Source organism: Girardinichthys multiradiatus, chromosome 14 (genome assembly GCF_021462225.1).
Source record: "Girardinichthys multiradiatus isolate DD_20200921_A chromosome 14, DD_fGirMul_XY1, whole genome shotgun sequence".
Taxonomy (NCBI): domain Eukaryota; kingdom Metazoa; phylum Chordata; class Actinopteri; order Cyprinodontiformes; family Goodeidae; genus Girardinichthys; species Girardinichthys multiradiatus.
Genome location: NC_061807.1, coordinates 14,363,618 through 14,377,550, shown reverse-complemented (window position 1 = coordinate 14,377,550; position 13,933 = coordinate 14,363,618). Strand labels below are relative to the sequence as shown.

The 13,933-nt window shown below is 38.1% G+C and overlaps 1 protein-coding gene across 1 annotated transcript in view; it reads left to right on the top strand.

The window, feature by feature from the left end:
- stk26 (serine/threonine protein kinase 26) overlaps nt 1-13,933 on the top strand; it is a 39,832-nt gene that overhangs the window by 1,178 nt on the left and 24,721 nt on the right. The window lies entirely within an intron of this gene.

The following is a 13,933-nucleotide window of genomic DNA, read 5'->3' as shown; positions in this document are numbered from 1 at the left end:
TCTTATTTGATGTCCGTTTATTCTGTGATTTACAATGGGATTTTGCTGCTCTGATTGGAGTTTATTGCTCTTTAATGGTGTTTAGCCATTTTGCTTGTACAAAGTGAGATTTATATTAGCTCATGCTAATTTGCTGGCGCTTAGCATGAGCCGGTACTATATTCCTTTGCTATGATAACTTAGAGATTTATTTCCACTTTTTCACTGTATTTAGATAAAGATTCAAAATTAAAAGGTGTAGCATCATCTAATTGCTTTTATTTAGAATAGAAAAGCATCAATTATTTCTAATGCTGCTAGTTAATATACAATTAAACAGTAATCTTCATAATTTGTCTACTTTTCTCATGACACGAGCCTAACAAGCTGATATTGGCTAGTTAATTAGTCAGGCTATCTGCTGGAGGATTCAGAAAGTTCGCAGGTGGCACCCACAAATGTTTCCAAACAGCTGAATTTGACTTTCTTGCACATGAGGAAAAAGTGTAGCAGCTGACCGGCAGTGTGAAGCAACATGTGGGGGATGGGTTGATACTGCCGGAGAAAACTCCACTCTTACCGACACTTTCTGGCATCTCATTAAACGGATTTTGGACTGTAGGAATGAACAGAACCTTATTTGTTTTGAAACCATAATTTTTTAAAACCTTGGTTTACAGTGATACTGAAAATGGTCTCCACCTAGATGGAGCTACTATAAACTGAGTGAAGCAGATTTGATTTTAAGTTTTTTATAATGTTAGCATGTTGACCCAGAATGCTTTTAAAAGCTCTTCAGTGAGTCTGGGTGTATTATTGCACACATATTTTACAGTATGAGTCTGGTGCTCTTGTTTAGAGTTTGTTGTGTTTTGCCCGACCTGAATATTTTACGTCACACCAATAATTTTCTTACAGGAAGTCGTAATCCGAAGTTATCCATTGTCCTTGTTTTTATAATTTTTATCTGGTAATCATGTTAAAATTACCTCATGGCACCTTAATATTTGTTGGCAATGTTTCCATAGTGACCAGCTGGTATATTTATAGCTCAGACGCTGGATATGCTTCATGATATGGGTTGAAGATAAGACGTTAGGTGTGTCTGAGGTCAGTAATCCAGTTTGTGCCCATGTCGCTCTGCTGCATTGTTAAATGTTTTTATTGGACTTTCTGGGATTTTAGTGATATATATATCTTTACATAGTTTATCGATATAGGTCATTACATGTTCTTAAGGACTGCTGTGTGTGGTAAATCAGTGGTTATGTGGGTGTTTCTGCCAGTAAGGAGTCAATGGGATTTATTAGCATTAAAGCTTGCATTTAGCCTGCTGTTTGGCTGGCTTTCAGGTGTGTCTACCTGTGGGACTTGCTCGCTCTGCCTGCTTTATTTGTTCCAGGTGGGTGGGTCCGATGTGCTGTCAACACACACCTGGCAGCTGTTGCAGCGTCGAGGCTCGCTCAACAACACATTCACCTGCCAAGAAGAGCAGTCATGCCTAGTGGAGTGTGTTAAGTGACATGAATACTCTGCTGTAATTTTCTTTAGGCTCAGCAGTACGGCACAGTGCTACTGCAGCTAGTTGATACTTGTTTTATTTCTTTATTAATGCAGTAGAGATGTTTAAGTCATCTGAAAATTATATAAAAAGGTAATCAACGCCGACTGCTACATAAGCGGAAAGTCTCTGCAATAAATATTTTATCTAAATGAGCGCGGACATACGACAATCTCCCTGTCACGATTTAACTTGTTCTTATCATAGTACCAGACCTATTGATGAGCAATCTGACAACTTTGTGCTGATAAATTTCCCACGTCATTTTTATAGACATCATCTATAGCTCATATGCATCAACAAGCATGCAGCAGGAGAAGTGAGAAGATGCAGAAGTTAGGTAACATTGAAATACATAATGTCTTTACACATTCATCAATTCAGATTTAGGAAACTCATTAATTTTTAATGACATGTTTAACTTCGGTATAACTGCTATAAGACGAAATATTACTTTTCTGCAGAAGAGTAGTAGATGGTTCATATTTGCAGTGTTTTCTTCTTTGCATAATTTAAAGGACCCATAGTGTGTTACAGCATTGATAACCTGCGTTTAACAAAATGTTTTACATTAATAAATTATTTTAGTTTCATTGTTTATATCTTAATCTTTCAAAAATCTGTGATAATTCGGTCTAAAGGCTGAATTATTTACCTCTCTATTGAGTTAACAGTTACACTTCAAACAATAAGGGATTTTTACATTTGCATTTTCAACATTAATGTAAAACTAATCCTGAGCAAATATTCAGATCTGTACTAATGGCTTTTCCACATAGTTGTTTTTTTTATAATCATTCAAAAATTTGCATGGAAAATCTGTCAGTTTATTTATCCGTTCCTCTAAAGATTGTAGATGGAATAAAACAGGTCTAATATGAAGTGATAACTATAATCAAGTCGCTGCCTGCTAACTAAAAAAAAAAAAAAACAAACCTGATCAATATCCTGCTCATCAATGCGAGCGAAATAATCATTAAAACCTGTGTTAAAGGTACCTAAATTAATCCGCTTTTGATAAGCGATAAGATAGTAAAAGAGTGCCCTAATTTGGTTCAAAAAAGTTTCTGGGTCTGCCGTGTCTCATTGAACAGAGAACAGCCTCTTGGCACCTGAAGTTCCTGGGAGTGGAGTTGTCATGAGGGATTGATCAGCCAATCAGAAGTGGATCTTGTAACTATGGTAACAAGATGACAGGAAAAGAAAAATTACATGAGCGGATTTCTACTTCCTTGAGAGACACATTTTGTACAGATGCTGAATATTTACCACAGTCACAATTATGACTTTATTTGTGTGTGTGTATGTATATATACACACACAAATTATACACAATTTGGAAGAAAGGGTTTTTTATTTTGAAAAAGCAACTAAGCTAAGATTTCAGTTTGGTAAATCTTAAAATTAAGCAGGTTGGCTGAGGTGGGCAGGAGAAAAAGCTGTCTCTGGAGATAAAATGTCAAATTTAAGTGGTTTATGCTGCCATGTGTCTATCTTAGTTTATAATTCTACTATGGGGTTCTATTAGAAAAGTTTTACTTGAGCTGATGTTGCAGAAAAACGACACAATTTTTCTTACATATTCCTTATGATAGAAATGATCCATAGCCCCTCTTGTTACTTTCTCTCCATTTTGTTACTGTCACTTTAAGAAATGCCCCTGCACTGATTGGTTGCTGTAAAGAGGTGGCAAAAACAGTGAGGCAGTTGCTGGTATTGTTGCTAAAAGGAACACTCTGACAGCTTAGAGTATGGAACGCCAAAGTGTTCAAAATTAAATAAATAAATTAAACTTTATGAAATAAGTATTGACATCAATAAATAATAGATAATGATTTAATGTGAAAATGAAATTGTGAAATAATTGAATGCATATTAAATTCTCAGCTCATTATTATTAAATATATTTAATTTTCCATAAAAAAAATCAGCTTTATAACATAAAAGAATTTTCATATAAAATTTTTACCTAATTGAAATTATTGTTGAGGCTATTTTTATGTAATTCCAGCTGTTTTTTTATTTCAAAATGTCATTTTTTTTAAAGTCAGCTTTTATTTCAAAAAGCCAGCTTTTATTTTATAAGGGTGATTTTTCCATGGCCCTTTATTTCATAAATTCACTCCACAACTGAATGACTGTGGGCCTATCAGCATCAACTGGCTGGACCTGCATCCTCATTGGCTGAGCCTTACATAGAGATTAGTTTCCTGGGTACCTGCTCCCTGAGCAGCTACTGCGCCAGCTCAAGGTTTAGGAAGCTCTGGTTACCTTGGCAGATCAAATTGAGGGGAATAATTTATCATATGATGCCATTTTGAGATATTTGGATGACATCTTTCAAATGATCGGGATGATAATTGCTCTCCAGAATGTTAGCATCGGCGACGCCATTGAGCACCGCGTCCGCATGGAATATGCTGAGCACAGCACTCAAGACTTTAGTGCTGTCTGGCATAACCATCGGGGTTATTGCTGGTATGTTTTCTGTCACCCAGCACAGTTCACTGCGGTCAAGTGAGCCGACAGTCATGTCAGCCGACGTTATTAAAGCTGTATGTTTATGTGCTTTGTTGTGATGCCATCATGCCAGGGTTGAAACTGTGGACTACTAATGAGGCGTTTCAGGTCTAACAGGATCAGTATCGTCTGTGGGAGAGATTACATTCCTGTCATGTTGTTTGTGGTTTGTGCAGTTTTAAAATTGTGACATGGCGGAAAAAGACAAGTGAATCAAAATAAGCAGGAGCAATAGTATATAACCTTATACTGTTTAAATTTGAAGTCAAATTATTCATACAACTGTCAGATATATATATATATATATATAAAACATTATTTTCATTCAACCTGTTTGTTTCTGATAGAAACAGAGAAGCTAACAAGCGCTATAACAGGAGTGTCAGTTTTGAAAAAAAATATTTTTATTTACCTTTTATAAAAAGAAATGTTGAAAATCGGCCTGTGATGAACCTGTCCAGGTTGTGCTCCGCCTCTCACCCAATGGGATGCTGGAAGTAGGCAACAATCACCCATAACCTTGCACAGATTAGCGAGTGCAGACGATGGAAGGATGGATATTTAAAATTATTTGCAGCAATCAAACCCTATTTATAATCGCAGACCAACTTTTTACATGTTTCCACTGGTATTTTGATTATGTGTCTTTGGTGATCAGCTCCATGTCGGTGAGGTTGAAAGGCCTCCTTGTCATCACCCTAATCTTTAGCTCCTTCCACAGATTCTCTATCAGATTCCTGTCTGGACTCTGGCTGGGGGACTAGAGAGAAATAACAGTTTTCTCTAGTCAGAAGAAACATGTTGATGCTTTTCTGCTAGCTAAAAGCTTTCATATGATTAATCTGATGCCAGCTCATACCTAGCCATTCGTAAATCCTAATGTTAAATTTTAGCTTGCATAAACTCTAAACAACATCATTCAGCTGACCGTTTTGTTGTCTATTTGCCCCGATTGACGCTTTACATAGTGTTTCACTTCCCTTTATCAGGAAACATTACGTAATGCAAAAAGAATTTGCTTGATGTAATTTCTAAACACTGACAATATTGCACAAGTTTTCCATCTGACTCCATTACTTATAATGCATTTGTGGTCTGCTATCAATGGTTTATTGTTGCACTGTAACATTTGCTGCCTCCAGCCACACAAAGTTGCAGTGACTTATCCAGAGGCTCATTCAGCACTTCAGATGCCTTCAGCTGTTATATATGTGTTATCAGCTGAATTTTCTTCTTTGAAACCTTTACATTAAATGTGTTAATGTCATCCTGAATGGACTCATTTATGAAAGTTGTGTAATCCTCAGAGATGTTGCACAGCCTGCATAAAAAGCCAAATTATGTGTTACTGCTTCCTGTCACTTTGCAAAAGCAAAATATTGTGGGAATAAGCCCTGCCATGAGGCACACGTGGTCTCTGTGAAGCTTGTCTAGTCAAACCCTGACGTTGAGTGAAAAGTCTCGCTTCGGTCTGTTGGAACTAAAACCGCCACAGGGCTGCAGGTTCTATCGGTGGCAGCAATGTTGATGCTGCTTCCAGAAAACATGGCTAGAGCTGTTATTTTTATTTAGTAAAATATGAGGATTCAGCTGATTTGATGCATTGTGATGAGATTGTTTTCATGGTGTTGCTGACTGATGATATGCTGACAGGAAACCCAGTTATTTTATTGATGTGAGTAACGTGGTTGGTAGTTTCCTGTTTTTAGTCTCTTATTTTTTCGTGTATTTGACATTGGGTGTTGCCTCCTGCTGGTATGAGGTTCTGGCTGTATGACAAATATTAATTTAAATTCAAAGGTTGCAAATATTATTTCTGCGGTTAAAATAATATCACACCGTGCTTTAATACTGCAGCAATCACACTGTTGTTCACTTTATAGTTAATTTTATTACAAAATTGTGGTCAGACTCCTGGCGGGGTTGCTGATCAGTTTTCAATCACATCAGCAGTACAATATTGATGCGACGTGCAAACGCGTCTGACTTGGGCTACGTTCACACCGTAGAACTAATTTGGAGCTGCACAATATATCATTTTTTTCCGTCATGATTGCAGGATGACTTTGTGCAACATTGCAGTCACAAAGGACTGCCTGGATGCAATGTTTATTAGGAAACTGCATTTCAAGTGTCATGCATTCACACTTAGTTTAGAAATCATATGTTTGGCCAGATGTATGGGCTGTAGCTGTCCTTAATGCCTACATTTGAAGTATAACTTAAGTGGCAGAGATGCTAAACCTCACAGAGAGTGATGTTTAATCCATAAGCCATCGCAATCTTCAGCACTAGTATCAGAAATAAAACACCTTCTTGATATTGGGCAGCCTTGGTCTTGATGCTCATTTCTGATTTTGCCGTTTCTTTTTGTTTTCCATGTTTATTTACATTATAGTTTTATCATGGCCACCATTAAACAGTTTGCAGCCCCGAAGTGACTCACCTGAGCGGGAGAAGATGCGAGGTCTCACAGATGTAAACATGAATGCTGGACACATCGGCTTATTAAATCAGTTCCAAGTATCGTCGTTGTGCAGCTGAAACCTCCAGCTCCAAACAGCAGTGTGAGCGTGCAGTTATTACATTAGGCAACATCGTCTGCCATGCTTGTTTTCATCCATCGTTTACAGTCAATCTCGGCGCCTCTCCCTTCCTCTGGAGCAAATTTGCGAGTCTGTCACACACAATGCCGTAAAGGTCAGTGTGCAACTCTATGCCTGGAAAATATAAGACTGCACTAAGACTGAAACATCTCTCATGTGGCTTGTATTAGTATCAGTGGCAGAAAATATTTATTGGACCATATTTATTGTAACAGGTTGCTGATATCTGTTGCAACATTTATTTTTTCATAAAATATTTTTCGATATTTACTAAGTTTTTGATGAGAAAAAAAGTACTTTGTTTTCCCTTTTTTGGTGATTATACACAACTGACTGACAGCTAGCAGCAGTAGGTGGGGGAGGGATACCCCAGCTCCATTCACATTACAAATGACCTGAAAAGACTACAGATTTTCTTTAAACCATAGGAAATGTAAGTAAAGAAATTGTAACAGTTTTGAATCTGACTTTAATAAACTACTTTACCCTAGAGCCAGAAACAGCTCCATGCTGGGTGATGTCCTACAATCATTTTCCATTCCTGTTGCTACTCTCCTGGCATGGTGGATTCTGCCTTCTTAAAGTTACTACAAAAAAAGTCAGCTTTACCTTTTTTGTTTGGCTGAAAGAGACCCCTAACACTGAAATGTTTTATTTTAACGAGTGGTTTGAACCGCAGCAGGGCTGGTAGATCAAAGCGAATCTGTGCTAATAGTTTGGTTTTGAACCAACGACTGAACATTTTTATTTATTCACAAGGGAAGAGGGAACCAAAAGCAGTTGAGACTTGCTCTCTCTCCTTGTTCCGATCCCACTCAATAAAGAAAACATGACTTCCTGTGTAACTCCAGCAGGGGATCAGCTCTTTAGTTTCAGTCGGACTTTCCCGCGCCCCTTTGCTGAACCCGGCAGTTTTAATCCGGCCTGATTCTACAGTTCTGATGAAGATTGATTCGGTTTCGAGGCTGTTTCAGACACAACTGGGAGACCGGGTCTGGGCGTGCTGACGGAGTCGGGCCTGATCAGAAACCTGGGAGTGTTCGCCGCTCCTCCTGCTCTTTGTTGATCTCTTGTATACTGCAGCACTAATCATCAAATGTCACACATAATCATAGGCTCCACCAAACCGAAACTTTAAAGGGAGCATAGCTTTCTGAGTTCCTGGGTGAGAAATTATCAGCGGGCCGCAGCCAGCTGCCTGTAAGTTTTGATTATAGAGGGTGAGTCAGTTTTTCTTTGGGCTGAATCAGATGGTGGGGAACCATTTTAGACTCAACTCCTAGTTTTCCCTGTTTAAAGTTAAACCACATGACGGCAGAAGTAGCTGCCGTGCTGGATGGCGTTATAGCAACACAACTGGCAGTTCAGGCTGAAGGGACATACAGTATCCCTTCAGCCTGTTTCGTGCATTCATCCTCAGGAGTAAGGCACCTTTTGGAAAGAGCGAAGGAAGGTGGCTTATCTGTTAAAAACTGAGGTTTTTCATAGCAAATGTGTCACTGAAGTGCTGCACTTTGAAGAAAACCTTATTAATTGTATTGTTTTTTTTTTTTTACTATTTAAAAAGACACGACAGTGGTGGTGTCTAGTTTGGAGTGTGCTGATTATGCATACCAACAACTGCAGGCTTGATAACTGTTTACGTTACAGATATGGGCATACTGATGTTGATCGATGACAGACTGGTTTCCTAAAGACCTGCACTGGAATATTTTAAACACTGTTTAAAGTGTTTATTAAGTGAGTTGGCTCTCTGTGACCTTGAATTAAGTGCCAGGAGATTGGGTAGAATCAAGGAATATATTAATATATATCACACGTATGGTAAAGGTTTTCAGATCTATGGAAAATAAGGTTCTCTGCTGGGAGTTTCACTTTTTACATTCTTTTGACTTTTATCAAGAGTCTGGTAAGTGAGTGCATCAACTCTGTGTATGGGTCACGTGCTCTACCTCTACGCCGTGGGCCGCGTCCCAGTTTTAACTGACTCCCACTCCAGTTATTGCTAGTTATCAATAAGACTGCTGCACGCACGGCTGCAAGAATGTGCACAGCATACTGTACTTTTAGGATGACCTGTTAGACTGTTGTAATATATAGCTTGGAGGGTATGACACTGATACAAAACAAACAGAGGAGAAGTTTGTCCAGTCAGCCAGCTGTCTGGTATTATTCCTATTGTCTGGGCTGACTTCTGCTTTTTGGTCTTAAATAGGAAAATATTTGGCTGTCCTACAGCGTATGCAGCAAGATATTTTCTCTCGTCTGATGACCTTTTATATTTTCAGACTAGTCCTCTGGAAGATGGCAGGAGTATTTATTGGACGTAGGTTTAGTTTTGTGTATTTTTAAACCTTCATCACATAAATTAGGGTAGACGATCTACTACTTTTAATCTGACAATTTAATAAGCGGTTTTAGTAAGTGTGCTCTGATTGTACATGTTTAAAATGCAACATGTGGTGGAAAGTGGTGTTTAAGATAAAATAAGATGAACGATGGATCTGCATCCTCTACACTACACTTTTCCTTTTATTAATGTAATTTCAAACATTGAAATTTTTTTTCTGATAATTTAATATAAAAACTTGCTTTAATCAACTTCAAATCCAAGCAAATGAAATCTATTACTAAAACCAGTTGTTTAATATTTGACAGTCCTGGCATGTTTTGTCCAAACGGTCACAAAGTATATATTTCTGTGCAACATTAAGCTCAGTGTTGAATATTTAATGGGGAACTCCTTGATTAAATAAAATATTTTTTTTTTGGGAAGTCTCATGTAGGATGACTGAATACTGTGGAGCTAAATTGGGGCCATAAAGTTTGTTCAAACAAAAAAATTGTAAACCTGAAAAATTAAAGTTTGTTCAAAAGAAAACAATTTGAACCTGAAAAATTATTTTGAACCTCCCCCCCCCCAAAAAATTTGAAAACTTGAAACAAAGTTTTGCAACTGAAAAAAAAAAAACAGATGTGAAACTGGAAAATAAAAAAGTTCAAAACTACTTTTCAGATTCCAGTTTTTTTTCGAACTTGCAGATTTTGTTTTCGGCTTCAAACATTTGGCCCAGTTTTGGCTTTGGGTGCAGGGCCTCAGATTATGGGGGTGCGGAATCATGACTGACAGCTCAACACAGCGGATGAACAACATATTCCCAGCTGTTGCATTCAGGGACCGTGGGAACTAGAATTATCTGTAATACATCATCGATATTCTATATATATGTGATTGGTTTTGAAAGATAACATGCTTCACCGATAGAAACAGCTTACGTGAATACACGACGCGCATCTCAGAGGAAACAATATGATCTTGACAGATTTGCACAGCATTTTAAGTCCGTGTTGGAGATTTCCCATGCTCTCAACATGAAGCAAAAGAACCGCTAGACTAAGCGGCAGGAATGAAACCAGATGCAAAATGAGCCGGTTTTTTCCGAATATCCTTGCATAATTAAGCCTGGACTTGTTTTCACATGGACTGGACTCGGGTTTCGGTTTCTGGTGCATTTTTGATTTAAACGTGTTTGGTCTTCATTTAGTGAAGTGACGGACAGCCAGGGTCAAACTGGCATACGGGGCAACCAGGGGAACCCCGGTGGACCGCTGGCTTAGGCATTTCTTATTTTGTGAATGTTTAGTTTTTAATAACCGCCTTTCACAGACGCAGGGCGAGCGCGACATCAAGTACGCAAGAGGCGACAGTTTCTGGGGCGCAGATATTTTTCTGGACCATTGTGCCCTAAACTATGCCATATCAACCTGTTAGGGATAACCTTTATTTATATGACTCATAGCAGTTTTTCCTATTTCTACCATAATTATATAAAGCATAAGTTCTAATGTTTCCTTTTTGTTAGAATAGGACAAGAATGCTCATAGATATACATTACAAGGATAAATGGCCCAAGGTTTGTCATGAATGACCTGTGGCTGGGGCACTGGGTTTGATGGTGGAGCAGGCTGTAACTGGTTTGATTAGAATGCAGCAGCACACTTAGATTAAGGATGGACACCAGCTACTACACAACCTACCAGATAAACACCACCATGGTGAAACACAGTCTACTGATAAACACTGAGGGAGGGAACATCCATTGTATTGGAGTGCCAGATATAAAACTACATGTGACCTTCTATCGAGGTTCTTCCTTATCCTTTCACAGACGTGACGGTCTGAGACGAGCCTCGGCGCTGATCTCTGTAAGCATTCCTCTGCATAATTTAGAGTAAAGGAGCTGAAAGTTAGAAACTGCTTGAGAGTCATTCCTTTAAGAGTCAGTGTTAGATAGAGTGTGATCGCTTCTGGAGACCAAGGACCGGAGAAACTCCGAGAGGTCTGACCATCAGCAAGGTGCGGTAGCTCGGACAAACCTCTCCTCTCCTCCTTTTGGGTGGAGGTTCAAAATAATTTTTCAGGTTCAAATGTTTTCTTTTGTACAAACTTTAATTTTTCAGGTTTACATTTTTTTCGTTTGAACAAACTTTATGGCCTCAATTTAGCTCCATAGATACATCGTGCCAGGACGCGAAGCAACAGGAAGTAGTAAAGGTCAGTGAGGTTTTCGCATGATGCCGCTCCACAAAGGTCATTTTCCAAAATGCTCTGTTTGGATTTCCTCTTTTAGCAGCTGTGACCTCTGACCTCCAATGTACACAGCTTTTTGTGCTGATGTTTTTGTGCTGATGTTTTTGTGCTGAACATCAGTCGGTGAAAACGTGGGTCATTCTCGCTTCGTTGCTCTCCGATACAAATTGTTTTCCCCGGGGCTTTGTGTTTGCGTGTTTGGCGGACCGGGCAGAGTCCGCTGACCATTGAAACCAACACTTTCTCTGTTTGAGCCTGAAACGGCTTACATGCTTCAGCGGTAAAACTTTAGTCTCTGATTCGTCACGTCTTCTGTTATCTTACTTTTGACACTGATGTTTAACACAATAAAGTATCTTTGAGTATTACCTCGGACCTTGAATTTTGTTCTCTGAGTCAAAATCATCCAAGTTTAAAGTATCTGTGCACAGCCCCAAAAAATATTTCTTTAATTGAAAACAAAATATATGTAATATTTTAATGACAAAAAACAAGGTTTTGTAGAAAGGTGATCTGAAAATTATTTTAGAGCAACAGACCACAATAAAATAATGTTTCTTGCATGTCTGTCCTCTTAAAAGAAAGGGACACAATTTCCTAAATCGAGGGATCGATTGTTTTCTGTTTTCTTGCTCTAGAAAAACTTTGTAGTTTGTTCTCATCAACAAGAACAGGATATGGTCACTTTTTCCCCCGCTGCATTTCTCCAAGTTTAATGAATCATTGTGGGCCCAGGTCTACTTTTATCTGTTTTAGGGCAAAGGTTGTTGGATATTTCAGGTTAAATTTACTTTGACGTTAAAATGAAAGGTAAACATGGTTAATAACATACTAGAGGTTTGAGCATACAGATTATTGGTACTGCCCTTTTGGTTTGGCACGTTTACTGAACGGATGAAGTATTGATTTAAACCTGTACGCATGTGGAACGTCCAAAGGAACCAAAACTAAACAGAACTGTAAAGTTTGCTATTAGAGAACATTATGGTTTCTGATTCAGCTACATTAATGACGGAAAAAGAAAGGTGAACTAAAATTTTATGTCAATGGTGATAAGATAAACAGCTCTTAAATAATTACCCCTCCAACGATGACGAGCAGGATTTAAACATCACTGGTACCAAGAATAATAGGCTAAAGTCCAGATCTAGCTGCTTGCTGCATTCAACCAGCCCTAATTTCAATGACAGACATGCAGACTAGTTGCCCTTCAATGGTGCCTTCAGGTACAACTGGAAACCAGATTTCCAGTCAGTCCTACACTGGCTACGTTTTTAAATTCTTGGACAATCAATCTAGAAAATCCGATTATTGTAGTATATATCATATATATACTACAAACACATAACAAACACGTTTGTTTATTTCTGATTGTAATGTACTGAACAGTGACTTTAAAATTTAGGTACGTACCAAACTGTCATTTTTGTGTACTTTTACACTCCTATAAAATACTTAAAACTGACATTTTCCATATTAAGAATGTTATAAGTTGGCAGGTAAAATCTTGCCCTGAAAAATGAAAAAGTGTCAGTGTGCATCTATTCGCTATGTATGCTGGATATATTTGTTCACAGGCCCCACCTTGGACACCCCTGATCTAAATAATTCGATTGTCTTTTAGACTTCTTCCAGCAATCCATTCCTTGAAAACTTTATTTTAAATCTAATCAATCAGATTGTGGCTACAAACTGGAGTTTCTGAAACATTTCTGCAGTCGAACCTTTACTTCGTTTACACTTTTTGACAAAATAAGTCAAACAAGCATCCAAAGGAATAGTTGTAATCAGTTACTATTACTGCTTCATATCTTCCTTTTCAAGCAGAGGTATAATGCATGGCACTTGAAATATTATAACCATTAAAACCAAGCAACCGTTTTTCAGTTGCGGTATTATGCTTATAAAAATTGAGATGATGATTGTGCTTTGAAATATTGTTCAGCTCTAGTTAGTGTTGTAACTTGGGTTTGCATTAAACGATTATATGATCGTCACTAATTGACAACTAGGGATGGGCAATTATTGTAGCATTTCTCATTATCATGGAAAATAAGGAATCATGGTAAGAATAATGATCAATTTTGACAAATATAATCTCTTATTAAACATGTTTGATCAATCCCTAAAGCCCCAAAACTGGGTTTTGCTGTTTGAACTAACTTTTTATTTTCTACTTCTGTGTGTATTAGAGGACATATTAAATCATAGATAGGAAAAGATGATTCAATGCAACTGTTGTGTACAGTGGAATTGCACTACTGCTGTACTAACGTGATACAGCGGTATTTGTGTTATCTGAACTGTGTGTGGAGACAGATGTATTGCCAAAAAGACAATGATGGCAATTCGTGTCTAAATATTTTTACCACTTTTATCATTGTTGCAAGAAATGGCACTGACCCAAATGACCTACAACAGCCTGCAGCACAGTCACTCCACTGTTCATGCTATATCTGTTGTCTATTGCAGACTAACCATTACCTTGCAAATCAAATCATTTACACAAGATAAACGCTCACGTTTACACACATCAGTTCCGATGCCAGGAGCCAATGTGCCTACTCCACGGGACATGGTATTGTTTTAATTTTACTTAACCTACAGCAGTTTACAATCACCTAAACAAGCCACCTTCAACCCAGATGTGAGATGACCTTCTTGCCATTTAGTGTG